The sequence below is a fragment of the Schistocerca cancellata genome, chromosome 2 (assembly GCF_023864275.1).
Source record: "Schistocerca cancellata isolate TAMUIC-IGC-003103 chromosome 2, iqSchCanc2.1, whole genome shotgun sequence".
Classification (NCBI taxonomy): Eukaryota; Metazoa; Arthropoda; class Insecta; order Orthoptera; family Acrididae; genus Schistocerca; species Schistocerca cancellata.
The window spans coordinates 893329608-893346256 of record NC_064627.1 but is presented as its reverse complement, the minus strand read 5'-3'; positions in this window follow the sequence as shown (position 1 = coordinate 893346256).

Sequence of the window (16649 nt, the reverse complement as noted above, 5' to 3'; positions counted from 1 at the left end):
AGAAATATTATTTTGGCAGGGCGTTGCAAAGACGACATTGAAGCTTTTCAGGGACTCTTACAACAATTAGAAATTGACACTGACAATCGCGGAACGCGAAAACAGGAACACAAGAATGACAGGTCACATCCGTCGCAATTCTGCGATGAAAGAAATAATAACTGGACATGACAAGGCTATTCTCACAACGCAAATCGTGAACAAAACAGACACCACCCATATGACAACCACTGGCAGAGTAATAGTTACAGAAAAAGATCGCATTTCCGTAGTAATGAATATGACAGAGACAATCATAGAAACAGACAATATGGCAACCAGAACTATTATTATCACGGGAGACAGAATAACTTCAGACGCAACGGTCCACTGTGCAGTGATAATTCAGGGAGAAATTCTCCACCACTTACCCGACAAGAAAGAATCTACAGGAACTACCGACAAAACGACAGACCTGAATTCCATCAGAACTGGCGAGCTTTAAACAGGGCAGGGCCCTCTCGTCACGGTGAATTTGTAGAAATTAGGTCTCCAAATCCCAATAACGACGCGCGCCAACAAAGGAACAGACAATGACTCGCACCGCAGGCTGCCGCGTGCGCCGGCTGGCTCAGAGAAAAATAACATAGACGCTAACCTTGAGAAATATTCCAGTATTCTTTACCGACGTATACCACATGATAATTGCGTTAAAGTTGAAACTCTGCATACTAGGAAGAGCAAAGGGCTACACCACATTTCACATGTAAAACCATTTATTTGGAGATAATCTGCTTTTTAACTTAGTCTTTGCTATAAAATTTTTCACTTCTCATTACTAGTACTCTTTTTCAATCTTAGAAACTGTTAACATGCAACTATGTTTTAAATCTAACTATCCAGTCAAGAACCAAGAGAACTTATTTAAACAGAAATTACGAATGCATTGTTATTGTGAACAGACGACATAGTGTTATTTGTACATTCTTGCTTGTTAGTTGCACGATTACGTAACGACTATCAGGCTTACATACTTAGAACATATACTGCCAATGAGATTTTAATGCAACATTTTGGTTTACTTGAAAATACATTCTGGATTTAAAGTACTTTATGTGAGATACCAGATGACACAGTGATTAGTTTATGTAACAGCTACACGATTTTATCATGACGCTACTAATGAGTGACAATTTACAATGTTGCTTTTGCGGTGTTTCTGTTTTATGTCTGCACAGTTTTATCTATTATTCTGGAAAGTAAAACATGTTTTAATAGTAACCTTTGAGGTATAGCTACAATGAGACAGCCTTTTCCATAGCACAACAATACATTACAGCACAGTACTTTCTTCATCACGGCAATAAGCGTAATAAGTAAGATATCTATACGCAATTTGCGTTGCGCTAAAAAAATATTGTGTGTCAGTTTAAGCACAGTCATGTATAATTTTTCTAAGGGGACGTTTCATATGGCGACCCTGCCAGGAGTCTGTTTCTGGCTGTAAGTTGACATAATGTTTATTTCGCTGATGTCCTGTGTAGTTTTTTGGCTTTAAAAATCTTCTCATACTTTATCGGTATATTAGTACTATTTTATTTGTATCCGCACGTGGGCAGGAGCAGGAAAAATACGTCGGTACTGCACGTAAATATTGGTTTACTGGAGCCTGAATGTATAGACAGAGGCATACATAACTTGTACAGATGAGCACAGACTCAAGCTGAAGCTAAGTATCCCGGCTGTCTGCCCTTGATCAAATGGGCTGAATCTACCGTGATGCTCGTAGAGCTGTACTGCGCCAGCTAGAGGGCGCTGTCGTCGTTGTCTGTTGTAGTGCCAACTTAACTGGAAGCTACACCGTGGCATCCTAGCTATCGATACCACAGTTTTTATTACGGTATTTCACCATATGCTAGAGGTACTTCCATTATATAGCCTTTGGCACTTTTTCGTTGTACCACACACCTTCTAACAGTTAAAGTTATTTCTTTACAAATAAATGTTCAGTAAAGCTCAATGTTCATAAAAACTTTTCACTGGTATTTCGTTCCCTAAAACTACAGATCGTCACTTAAACGCCTTTCGTACTTTATTAGTATACTGATATTGTTATGTTGATGTCTGGTCGCATTGTCTACACCTATACATGACGCGTTACGAAATAAAACGCGTGTGGTGCTTTTATATATTCACTAATGTCGAATGAGAGCACGGCATAGTTGATACCAGTCATTCACCTTCCGACGGTGCACAAGCTGCAACCGTTCGCTGTCCACGCTACAACAGACCATAGCTGAAAGTTTAAACTGCATATATAGCAAGGCGAGATACGAAAAAGGCAATATAAACTGGAAATTACACTCGGGTACACTCTGAAAAAATCCATTAAAGAAAATAACCATTTGCGCTTTACATTTAATAATTTTTAATTGTTTGTGTGTGAACCGAACTAACTCCTGACAGTCCATTATTGTACCATTAAGTTCAGAATATGTTTTGAGACCTAGTACTGTAATTAAGTCTGAGTACCAGCGTCGTACTGTTGGTAAACACGTTTATACACAAGAAACACACTTCAGTCTAGTAATGTTTCATATCTTAATAACCATTGATGTTCGCGTGTACAAACATACTACGATAAACAACACTTTGTCCAGCTCCCTAGCTGAGAAGTCACCGCTGCTGACTGCCTTGTGGGGTACTGGCTGGGTTCGATTCAGGGTGCTACCAGGGCATTGTCCTTGGTGATCGGACCGGTACGGGAACACAGCCTCTTGAGGCCAACCGAGGAGCTACACGGTCGATTAGCAACGCTTTGAACTTCAAGAAACTCGACAAAGACCTGGACAGTTGTGTACTGATTACACGCCCGTCCATACCGCATCTAGTAACAGTTAGACCCGAGCGCCCCGTCTAGGGCTAGAACATAGAACTCTACCTTACCTTTACCAACAACGCGTCCCATTTGTTAGTCAATACACTACACTTCCTTTAAAACACTTTGATCCGATTCTCCACAACATGTTAGGTTAGCCTACAAGTACTGGGTCGACGACCCTGCGGCAGTTGTAACACCGGTTCCCGTCAGATCACCGAAGTTAAGCGCTTTCGGCTTGGCTAGCACTTGGATGGGTGACCATGAGCGTTCGGGTTTGCCGAGCGTTATTGGCAAGCCGGGTTCACTCAGCCCTTGTGAGGCCAACCGAGGAGCAATTTGACTGAGAAATAGTGGCTTCGGTCATGAAGACTGACAACGGGCGCCAGAGCGGTGTGCTGGCCGCGTGCTCCTCCACATCTGCATCTAGTGACGCCCATCAACCGAGTATGACACAGTGCCGTTGGACCTTTTGAGGCCTGTTCAGACGGAGTTTCATAAGTTCTGGAGTCTTTTTTTTTCAAGTGTAGGTTTCCACAAAAATAAACAAATAACGAACAACAAATCACTCAATAACGTATTCCTTATATACAGGGCTATTACAAATGATTGAAGCGATTTCATAAATTCACTGTAGCTCCATTCGTTGACATATGGTCACGACACACTAAGGATACGTAGAAAAACTCATAAAGTTTTGTTCGGCTGAAGCCGCAATTCAGGTTTCTGCCGTCAGAGCGCTCGAGAGCGCAGTGAGAGAAAATGGCGACAGGAGCCGAAAAGCGTATGTCGTGCTTGAAATGCACTCACATCAGTCAGTCATAACAGTGCAACGACACTTCAGGACGAAGTTCGACAAAGATCCACCAACTGCTAACTCCATTCGGCGATTGTATGCGCAGTTTAAAGCTTCTGGATGCCTCTGTAAGGGGAAATCAACGGGTCGGCCTGCAGTGAGCGAAGAAACGGTTGAACGCGTGCGGGCAAGTTTCACGCGTAGCCCGCGGAAAATTGGCTCATGCCACAACTGGAGACCGACAGCGCCGACTTCATCTTTCAACAGGATGGTGCCCCACCGCACTTCCATCATGATGTTCGGCATTTCTTAAACAGGAGATTGGAAAACCGATGGATCGGTCGTGTTGGAGATCATGATCAGCAATTCATGTCATGGTCTCCACGCTCTCCCGACTTAACCCCATGCGATTTCTTTCTGTGGGGTTATGTGAAAGATTCAGTGTTTAAACCTCCTCTACTAAGAAACGTGCCGGGACGGCGAGCTCGCATCAACAATGCTTTCGAACTCATTGATGGGGACTTGCTGCGCCGAGTGTGGGAGGAACTTGATTATCGGCTTGATGTCTGCCGAATCACTAAAGGGGCACATATGGAACATTTGTGAATGCCTAAAAAAAACTTTTTGAGTTTTTGTATGTGTGTGCAAAGCATTGTGAAAATATCTCAAAGAATAAAGTTATTGTAGAGCTGTGAAATCGCTTCAATCATTTGTAATAACCCTGTATATGAAGATAGTAACTGTTCTCAAAAGAACAGATACCATTGATGACCGTGCAACTTCTCTAGAATAAATGATAATTAGTTGAAACCCTCAGCTGCCGACAGTTGTTGCTGATATACCTCAATGGGGACAGCTGAAAATGTGTGCCCCGACCGGGACTCGAACCCGGGATCTCCTGCTTACATGGCAGACACTCTGTTCATCTGAGCCACCGAGGACACATAGGAATATTTATTATCTTCATATATAGTTAAAGGCTACCCAGCCATGGACCTTCGTCTGTGCGAATGCGCACAGGTTGCCCGAACTCTTACGGGACGCGTCACCTTAATGGGCGCGAGTAATGAGTGGATGGGCAAATATCTATTAGGAACATTACGAGTGTAGATTGCGTACAGTTGAGAATTTGGGTCTCATGGGAAGCGTACAAGGGATAAGTCCTTGCAGTCGCGCTATTCATGTGTGTCCTCGGTGGCTCAGATGGGTAGAGCGTCTGCCATGTAAGCAGGAACTCCCGGTTTCGAGTCCCGGTGTGGGCAAACATTTTCAGCTGTCCCCATTACGGTATATCAACAACAGCTGTCGGCAGCTGAGGGTTTCAAATAATTATCCGTTAACGTAATCCTTGTTGAAACTTCTAGCAGATTAAAACTGTGTGCTGTACCGAAACTCGAACTCGGTACCTTCGCCCTTTGCGGGCAAGTGTTCTGCCGACTGAGATATCCAAACATGACTCACGACCCCTTTATTTCAGCCGTCCCTAGTTCGAGTCTTGGTCCAGCATATAGTTTTCATCTGTCAAGAGGTTTCAGTATCAGTGCACACTCCGCGACAGTGTGCGAATTTCTTTCTTGCTTTCTCTGCTGTTTACAATTTCTTCCCAGGATTCAACAAGTTGTTCAAGGGCTCTATTGTAGAAATCACCTAGTTTACACTCAAGCCTTCAGTTCCACGTCGTTACTGAGCGAAACGCGACTCAATGCATTTGAGAGGAATCGGAACATATGGAAACCGAAGGCGCCAAATAGGAAGGATATAGAGGATGTGGCAGTCCGTCCCAGCCAAGTATTCGAATGGCTTCCTTAGCGATGTGAGGGCTTAGTCGTATTGCAGAAGAACGCCATGTTGTTGAGTCGTTCTATTTGTTCCACATAAAGTTCCATGTTAACAATTTGGCTCCGATCAAGCAATTCGTTGTGAATGATGCATATGTTTGAAGTTGAAATTGCCGTCTTTGAATCGCTTAAACCAATTTTGAGCCATCCTAAGAGGCACCGCTTCTTCGTCATACTCTTCATAAATCTCTCGAGTAGCTCTGTTGCCTTGGCACCTTGATTAAATGCAAAAAGCAGTAGCTGTCGAAAATGCTCTTTTGTGTCGATGTGACACTCCCTTTTAATGATCTGAAATGGACAGAAAATATATCAGGACAAAAAGCTAAACACAATTTTTTTAGAACACGTAATTCTTTTTTGAATACCCTAAAACTCACGGTCAAAAATTTTATTTTTCGCGCAAAATTTTCACTTACAAAAAAAGAAACAAATCGCTAGGACTTATGCACAAACCCAATACAAATTACACTGCAATAAAGCAACTGTAGAAATTTTAACAAGGTACGTATAAAGCGACTTTCATAACGATATGGCATTGTGTAGCTGCTTACGCAGGTTGTGATACACGCTGACTGCCTCCTGTACGTGCTGACGACAAAAACTAGCTGCCGCGACAATGACCAGCTGCGGCGACAATGCCCCAAACCAAGTTACAAGTGCCGGAGCGATACTTAAGTGTCAATGCAGATGGCATGACAGTGCACTTGTGACGGTACAAAGCCCCGTTACTAGATGGACGTTTCTAGTAGGCAAGGATTGCTTTGTGGACAGCGTGCGCGCTACACCGCGTGCGATTCGCGGAAGCGCATGCCGCGCCCGCGCGAGGTTTGCAACGGTCGGTCTCTGCCGCCGGGCGGCCACGTGGCCCGCAGCTTGGGGCATTGTTTGGTTTTTCGCCCATTACGCGAAAACTATGTAGCTTACGGTGAAGAGCGATGCGGCAGTGAATTGTGGTCAGCAATATGCTCCTTCTGAAAGATCGATCTTTACTTCAAGTCACGAGACGCAAAAGTTATAGTAACCTCAAAATTGGTTAATATCACGAGTACTGAAAGATTAATAAATATAGTAAATAACAACTTACAAGGATGAGCGAGAACTTATTAAAAACGTTACGTCATAGCAGATCGAGTGCCGTAGTCATATGTTAAGAATCATAAATAATTAAGCCCGTAAAGAGCAATAAACGAAGTGTGAGGGAAAATTGTTTATAAAATTCAATAGAAAATTCATGACGTAAAGAACGGCACTATATAATATTTTGGGTGGCATCACACATATTTTAAACTAGTGAAGTTATACTATACACTTAACTTGCAATAGTTTTCATTGTTTGGAAATTATTATTAACATTTATCGCCCATAATTAATTAAATATTATAGATATGAAGATTTTGAGCAGCGCAATGTACAGATCGCTATAGATTACGTCTAAAAATGGTGCTATATGCAGTTCTATGTTAAAACTTTGGAGCACTGAGATGTCAACAAACAAATTTGCACTAAGTGGCGAAATTTTGCAAAAAACAAAAACTTGATTTACGGGCGGTAGAATAATCCTACAAATTAATGTAAAATAGTAAATAGGATGTACTTCTTAGCGCGGTTCCGATGGTCTACTTATTTCTGGTGAGGGATGTATGTATAAAAATTTGTAACCTTAACTAGTGAGATTGGTACTTGCATAACCAGGGGGTTGACGGCCGAGCCTATATAAGCGAGCGGCCATCTTGGCCAGGGGACAGTCGTTGGTCAGTCGCTTTGGAGGGTGGTTGAGAGCATGGAGTAAATTTCTATTACGATATTCTACACAGAAACTGTAAACCGTCTCACCAGTGCTAATTTCATTGTGTGAAAGAAAAGGACAACGCCAATAAATAGTGATTGAACTGTGTCGTGAAAAACTGATTTTTGCTATAATAATCGCCTAATGTTTGTTCCCTAGCATAAACTGTACTCATGTCTGAGTGAATAATTAATTCAAAACTGTAACAAATGCGTGGATGTGGAAGTGTACTAATGCACCAGGTGAGACTCACGTGAGAGCCAAAATTTGCAATAACATTAGCCGAGCGGTCTAAGGCGCTGCAGTCATGGACTGTGCGGCTGGTCCCGGCGGGGGTTCGAGTCCTCCCTCGGGCATGGGTGTGTGTCTTTGACCTTAAGATAATTTAGGTTAAGTAGTGTGTAAGCTTAGGGACTGATGACCTCGGCAGTTAAGTCCCATAAGATTTCACACACATTTGAAAATTTTTTGCAATAAAAATTTTTAAACCAACATTTGTATATGCACATTCGTGTGAAAACGCTGCAACCGCACGTCTTCTTTATTATTTACCGTCCCGTTGCACACTCAAGAGGCAAATTTCAGGAACGGCAGAAGCTACGCATGGAGTAAATTTCTATTACGATATTCTACACAGAAACACTATCTAATCAATAGTGTCCGAATGTCCCTGTCTTATGCGGAGGTGACCACTAGATGTCAAGAGAGGCTGGTCCGCCACAGAAACAGTATCTAATCAATAGTATCCGGACATCCCTGTCTTATGCGGAAGTGACCACTAGACATCAAGAGAGGCTGGTCCGCCAGTATAAAAAAAAAGGGAATTACTGTGTTTTCAGAAGAGAAGCGGTAACACCAGAATAGGTCGGGAAGGAGAGCTCAATAACTACGAAACAGAGTACTCATTGGATGTACACGAGTAACAAATGCATCAGGAACATTTCAACGCTTGTAAGGCTACCAAATTCGACAGTTGTTGATGTGACTATGAAGTGGAAACGCGAAGGAACAACCACAGCTACACCAGTACCAGGCAGATCTCATTTACTCTTGGACAGGGACTGGTGAACGCTGCAGATTAAATAATCGCATGAAATCAGAGGAAGGAATCACTTGCGTGTTCCAAAAGTGCTACCTGCTAGCAGAATGATTGTGTTTGTAGAGTTAAACACAATGGTGTACAACAACAGAACAGCTCCAAACAAGCCATATACTTCTGTAGCCAGTGTTCAGTGACGCTTGAGGTAGTGTAGAGGGCGACGCCAATGGACAGTGAATTACTAGAAATGAGAGATTTGGATTGATGAATCACGCTATACCCTATGGCAATCCGATGAAAGGGTTTGGGTTGGATAATGCCTGGGGGACGTTGCCTGCCCTCTTGTGTAATGCCTACAGAGAAGTACAGCGAAGATATGGAAGATGGCTCTGAGCACTATGGAACTTAACATCTATGGTCATCAGTCCCCTAGAACTTAGAACTACTTAAACCTAACTAACCTAAGGACAGCACACAACACCCAGCCATCACGAGGCAGAGAAAATCCCTGACCCCGCCGGGAATCGAACCCGGGAACCCGGGCGTGGGAAGCGAGAACGCTACCGCACGACCACGAGATGCGGGCTGCGAAGATATGGAATGGAGATGTTTTTCGTGGTTAGGGTATGGTCCCCTTACTGCGTTTAACAAAACATTTAATGTGGAAATTAAATTTTACAGTATTCTGTACTCTGTGTAGTAGAGGAAGACGATGATAGTTTGTATTAGCAGAATAATGCACCCAGTCATGAGTCAGCATCTGTGGACTACAACCTTCCTCAATTGATTTGGACGAATTAACGACCTGAACATCTTTGGGATGAGCTATAACATCAACTTTGCTCCAGACTCCGACAACCAACAGCAGTATCTTCTCTAGGTTTCCCTCTTGAGGAAGAATGAACTGCCTTTCCTCCAGAGACACTGAGACACAACATCGAAAGTGTCCCCAGCTGAGTTCAAGCTGTGGTAAAGGTGAAGATGGGAACATCGTATATTAAAGTACACTAGTAGGTGTCCACACACTTTTGATGTGATGGTATACGTGCTGTATAACCATGTTTGAGCTGCTGAGTACGTTGCACTAAGGAGCGTGAGCTGTCGTGTCAACAGGCCCAGTGGAAACATCGCTAACCAAGAGAAAGGCCTATATTCAACTTAAACTACACATGTGGGTGTTGCCTCAGCGAGGGAAACATGCCTCACTTCGTTGACTCTGGCTGACATTGGCTCGTGGCTTGCTGCTTCCACCTGGCGAGGAATTAGTCACGTAGACACCACGTGATGGTGACGAAATACTGGAAGACAGCCGCCAGCATAAGTAGCCCATGACCATGACGTCAACGGCACTGTGATAGCGTTCCACCAGGGAACGGCCTCTTCTTGTAACTCAGTGACTTACTCACGACAGTGGTGTGTGGTGAATGTTGTCTGCATTATATGACCTGCTGCCCTCTCGCACAAGTGATGGAGGCTGGCACTGAGGCACCAAGTCCTGCAAGGAGGCCCTGGCACCATGGTGGTGCTACTGGACTCAGAGAAAGAAGTACCTCTCCCACAAAATTCAGACCTGTTTACACCAAACCCTTGCACTTAGTCACAATGCCCATAACAAGAGTCTTTGCTTGGTGCGGTGACATCAACTTGTCTACTATGATCATTACCACTACATGGTGCAGTTTTCCACCGAGTGCAGCAAAGCTAACTCACAGTCCTTCTTCGTACATGTTATTCTGACCAATATGTCACCACACTGCGAGTACCAGCCGCGACTGCTCCACTGCTCCACAGAGGCTTTCGTACCACTTCTTGTTAATTTCACTGAAAGCTGGGTAGTGGAATTACACTATCCCACTCCACGGAGAAGACGTGGCCCCTCAGGTCTTGTTAGGACCTGGTTTTGCGCTATAACTATTTCAAACTCAATTTTTTAGACTATGTACACGCTACTCAACTGACTATTGCAAAAACAACGTAGTCACTATATTAATCTTTAGAAACTCCATAAACTTATTTCTCGTCTCTTGTTTGGGGAATCCAGTCGACGAGAACATGAACTGCTCATGGGTCAAGTTGGCTAAATGGCTCTGAGCACTATGGGACTAAACATCTTAGGTCATCAGTCCCCTAGAACTTAGAACTACTTAACCCTAACTAACCTAAGGACATCACACACATCCATGCCCGAGGCAGGATCCGAACCTGCGACCGTAGCAGTCGCGCGGTTCCGGACTGCGCGCCTAGAACCGCTAGACCACCGCGGCCGGCTTGGCTAAATGGCTCTGAGCACTATGGGACTTAACTTCTGAGGTCATCAGTCCCCTACAACTTAGAACTACTTAAACCTAACTAACCTAAGGACATCACACACATTCATGCCCGAGGCAGGATTTGAACCTGCGACCGTAGCGGTCGCGCGGTTCCAGAGTGTAGCGCCTAGAAATGCTCGGCCACCCCGGCAGGCATGGGTCAAGTTTCTGAATGGCTCACTGTCTCAGATAATTAGCCAGATTCACCAAGGCACTAGGAAACGAGACACTCAAGGTCACAGAGCAGGACGTCTAATGTACCAGTACTGTTCTACATGCTTTATTTACTGGTCCATAGTGAATCTCCCCTTCTGTGCAGGTATCATCTGACTTAGTGAATCGATTAGGAGTGGTTCCCAGCTATTGTACAGGAAGTTCCCAGCTGCTGGCCTGGATGTCTACGAGCTCGTTTGCACCGCACAGCTGCAGCTTCTTTACATTTAACAGAGTAACTCCCATAACTGCAGCTGGCAAATGGAACATTGGTCCTGAAATATCTTACTTAGTCCTTTTGATCAACAACCCATTGCCTCTTAACTCCAAATGGCTCACTGTCATGAGTTTTCCTTGTTCATTGCAACTAGCCACCACTGCTCTGTCGTCGTATACTGAGTACCCCCCAATGCAAACCTGCTTCCTGGAAAAACGACATCGTTTCCTTCAACTCTTTCTTGCATGGATAACCCCTTGCCTTGCTCATGAATAACTGCATGACGCACTTGCTTCCAGTATATGAATCTCGCGAGTAGGGCGTTGCTGGAGCCCAGCCTCGGTCATTACCACGTGTCGATCACCATTTTCCGCTTCGCTCTCACTTGCACAAATTTTCCAATTATTCCCATCTTCACTGAATACGTTTGCAGCGCGCAACACAGAGCGTGCTTGTAAACCACTGGTGTCCTTACTGATATTACAATCGTGTACTATCTGTCGTTACGTCCACAATTGCTCCATGGTAGTAAAAACGCAAGTTCTGGCTGCTTGGCATTGCCAATAACTACAGTTCTGGTAGTAATTCCACCTGCACTTTCCTCAGTCCCTTCATGCAATTTCTCAGATCAGACCAAGACCAAAACAAGACCAAAATTAACTTCCAATTTAGAGTCTGGTGAGAAGCTAACTGCAAGTTCATCAGCTCCACACGTGCGTCCCAGGCGCTATCCTCTGGTGACTGCAACAGTCTTGTCAGCGTTATTCTAGCCTCTAATATTTGCACCCGTGCTTGAACCACCTCTGAGTCCCAGCTGCTCTGGCGTAATACATCACTTCCTTAGTAATCTGTCGAATCATGCATGTGTTGTTCAACACGCAGCTCTCCAAGCTCACAATTATTTGAGTGGAATGCCACACCATAGTAGCCTATTCCCTTCCGGTAGTTTCGTTGCGGCTTCCGTTGTTTTGCGTAGCTCGCTTTCGTCACTCGTGTCTGTTGTCCCAAATATGGTCTTCAGTCTTCTACCTCCAGCATCCATCGATTCCCTTTGTACCCTCTGTGACTTTTGCAGTACGCTTTTGCCACTTCCTGCATCTGCTCCTTCAATCGTGTATACACCCCAAGGAATTTCCTTTCTTCCTTTGATACATCCCTAACTATTCCAGAAGGCGTGCCTCGTGGTCAAGGGGTAGCGTGTTTCATTAGTAATCAAAACGTCCTCGATCCCTGGTCCGAAGTCTGCCACCGCTGAAATTTTGATTAATAATCCGCAATGGTGGCTGAAGACTTCCGGGATAAGAAGTCACCCTCGTTCTACCAACGGCCACGTCAAAGAGAGTGGAGGAGCGGACAGAGGTTCAGGGCACTCTCTTGTCTTTGAGGTAGGAAACTCCCTTTAGTATTGGAAGAGTCAGCGATGATCAACGGCATGAGGATGATACAGAAGACAATGGAAATTCCTGCATTAAAAACACATAACATGCATCCACAGGACTTGTGGTCTGTAATTGTAAAAGTGTCATGATTATCTCTCCATTGGCAAAATATTCCAGATAGTTCCCCCTTCGGGTCTCCGGGTGGGGACTGCCAAGGGGGAGATGACCATGAGAAAAGGATTGAATAATCAACGAAAGGACAACGTTCTACGAGACGAGGCGTCGAATTTCAGAAGCTTGAATGTGGTACGGAAGCTAGAAAATCTCAAAAGCGAAATGAAAAACTCAATCTAGGTATAATAGGCGTCAGTGAAGTAAAATGGAACAGAGACAAGGGTTTATGGTCAAATGAGTACGGGGTAATATCAACAGCAGCAGAAAATGGTATAACATGAGTAGGATTCATTATGAACAGGAAGGTAGGGCAGAGAATGTGCTACTGTGAACAGTTCACTGATAGGGTGTTCTTATCAGAATCGACAACAAACCAACACCGACAACGATAGTTCAGGTACACATGCCGACGTCGCAAGCTGAGGATGAAGAGATAGAGAAATTTTATGAGGATATTGAAAGGCTAATACAGTATGTAAAGGGAGACGAAAATCTAATAGTCATGGACGACTGGAATGCAGTTGTAGGGGAGAAAGTGGAAGAAATGGTGACAGAGTATAAGCTTGAGACAAGGAATGAGAGGAGAGAAAGACTAATTGAGTTCTGTAATAAGTTCCAGCTAGTAACAGTGAAAACCATGTTAAAGAGCCACAAGAGGAGGGGATGTACTTGGAAAAGGCCGGGAGGTACAGGAAGATTTCAGTTAGATTACATCAAGGTCAGACAGAGATTCCGAAATCAGATAATGGATTGTAAGGCGTACCCAGGAGGGGTATAGACGCAGATCACAATATAGTAGTGATGAAGAGTAGGCTGAAGTTTAAGAGATTTGCCAGGAAGAACCAATACGCAAAGAAGTGGGATACGGGAGTATTAAGGAATGACTAGATACTCTTGAAGTTCTGTAAGACTATAATACAGCAGTAAGGAGTAGCTCAGTAGGCAGTGCAGTTCAAGAGGAATGGACATCTCTAAAAAGGGCAATCGGGAAAGGAAAACGTAGGTGCAAAGAGCGTAACAGCGAAGAAACTATGGGTAATGGAGGAAATACTTCACTTGATCGATGAAAAAATTAAGTACAAAAATGTTCAGGGAAATTCAGGAATACAGAAATAGAATACACTGAGGAATAAAATAAATATGAAGTGCAGGAAAGCTAAGACGAAATGGCTGCATGAAAAATGTGAAGAAAAGGAAAAAGAAATGATTGTCGGATGGGCTGACTCGGCATATAGTGAAGTCAAAACAACCTTCGATGAAATTAAAAGCGCGGTGGTAACGCTAAGAGGATAACGGGAATTCCACTGTTAATTGCAGACGAGAGGGTGAATTGGTGGAAAGAGTACATTGAAGGCCTCTATGAGGGATAAGATTTGTCTGATGTGATAGAAGAAGAAACAGGAGTCGATTTAGAAGAGATAGTGGAGCCAGTATTAGAGCCATAATTTAAGAGAGCTTTGTAGGATTTAAGATCAAATAAGGCCGAAGGAATAGATAATAATCCATCAGATTTTCTTAGATCGTGGTGGTGGCAACAAAGCGACTATTCACGTTAGTGTGTACAATGTATGAGTCTGGCGACATAACGTTTGACTTTCGGAAAAATATCATCCACACAATTCTGAAGACTGCAAGAGCTGACAAGTGGGAGAATTATCGCAAAATCAGCTTAACAGCTCATGCATCCAAGTCACTGACTAGAATAATATACAGAAGAATGGAAAAAAAATTAGTATGTGTTACATGACGATCAGTTCTGGTTTAGGAAAGGTAAAGGCACGAGGGAGGCAATTCTGTCGTTGCTGTTGATAATGGAAGCAAGACTAAAGAAAAATCAAGACACATTCATAGGATTTGTCGACCTGGAAAAAGCGTTCGAAAATGTAAAACGGTGTAAGATGTTCAAAATTCTGAGAAATATAGGGGTAAGCTATAGGGAGAGACGGGTAATATACAATTCGTACACATTCCAAGAGGGAATAAATGGCTCTGAGCACTATGGGACTCAACTGCTGAGGTCATTAGTCCAAGAGGGAATAATAAGGGTGGATGACCAAGAAGGTAGTGCTCGGATTAAAAGGGGTGTAAGACAGGGATGTAGTCTTTCGCCCCTACTGTTCAATCTGTACGGCAAAGAAGCAATGTTGCAAATAAAAGAAAGGTTTAAGAGTGGTATTAAAATTCAAGGTGAAAGGATATCAATGAAACGATTCGCTGATGACATTGCTATCTTGTGTGAAAGAGAAGAAGAATCTGCTGAATGCAGTGAAAAGAGTACGGAATACGGATTGAGAGTAAATCGAAGAAAGTGATGAGAAGTAGCAGAAATGAGAACAGCGAGAAACTTAACATCAGGGTTGATGGTCACGAAGTAGATGAAGGTAAGGAATCCGACTACCTAAGCAGCGAAATAACCTATGACGGACAGAGCAAGGAGGACATCAAAAGTAGACTAGCACTGGAAAAAGGAGCATTCCTGGCCAACAGAAGTTTACTTCTATAAAAACATTGGACTTAACTTCAGGAAGAAATTTCTGAGAGTGTACGTTTGGAGCACAGCAGTGTATGGTAGTGATACAGGGTGTTTCAAAAATGACCGGTATATTTGAAACGGCAATAAAAACTAAACGAGCAGCGATAGAAATACACCGTTTGTTGCAATATGCTTGGGACAACAGTACATTTTCAGGCAGACAAACTTCCGAAATTACAGTAGTTACAATTTTCAACAACAGATGGCGCTGCGGTCTGGGAAACTCTATAGTACGATATTTTCCACATATCCACCATGCGTAGCAATAATATGGCGTAGTCTCTGAATGAAATTACCCGAAACCTTTGACAACGTGTCTGGCGGAATGGCTTCACATGCAGATGAGATGTACTGCTTCAGCTGTTCAATTGTTTCTGGATTCTGGCGGTACACCTGGTCTTTCAAGTGTCCCCACAGAAAGAAGTCACAAGGGTTCATGTCTGGCGAATAGAGAGGCCAATCCACGCCGCCTCCTGTATGTTTCGGATAGCCCAAAGCAATCACACGATCATCGAAATATTCATTCAGGAAATTAAAGACGTCAGCCGTGCGATGTGGCCGGGCACCATCTTGCATAAACCACGAGTTGTTCGCAGTGTCGTCTAAGGCAGTTTGTACCGCCACAAATTCACGAAGAATGTCAAGATAGCGTGATGCAGTAATCGTTTCGGATCTGAAAAATGGGCCAATGATTCCTTTGGAAGAAATGGCGGCCCAGACCAGTACTTTTTGAGGATGTAGGGACGATGGGACTGCAACATGGGGCTTTTCGGTTCCCCATATGCGCCAGTTCTGTTTATTGACGAAGCCGTCCAGGTAAAAATAAGCTTCGTCAGTAAACCAAATGCTGCCCACATGCATATCGCCGTCATCAATCCTGTGCACTATATCGTTAGCGAATGTCTCTCGTGCAGCAATGGTAGCGGCGCTGAGGGGTTGCCGCGTTTGAATTTTGTATGAATAGAGGTGTAAACTCTGGCGCATGAGACGATACGTGGACGTTGGCGTCATTTGGACCGCAGCTGCAACACGGCGAACGGAAACCCGAGGCCGCTGTTGGATCACCTGCTGCACTAGCTGCGCATTGCCCTCTATGGTTGCCGTACACGGTCGCCCTACCTTTCCAGCACGTTCATCCGTCACGTTCCCAGTCCGTTGAAATTTTTCAAACAGATCCTTTATTGTATCGCTTTTCGGTCCTTTGGTTACATTAAACCTCCGTTGAAAACTTCGTCTTGTTGCAACAACACTGTGTTCTAGGCGGTGGAATTCCAACGCCAGAAAAATCCTCTGTTCTAAGGAATAAACCATGTTGTCTACAGCACACTTGCACGTTGTGAACAGCACACGCTTACAGCAGAAAGACGACGTACAGAATGGCGCACCCACAGACTGCGTTGTCTTCTATATCTTTCACATCACTTGCAGCGCCATCTGTTGTTGAAAATTGTAACTACTGTAATTTCGAAAGTTTGTCCGCCTGAAAATGTACTGTTGTCCCAAGCATA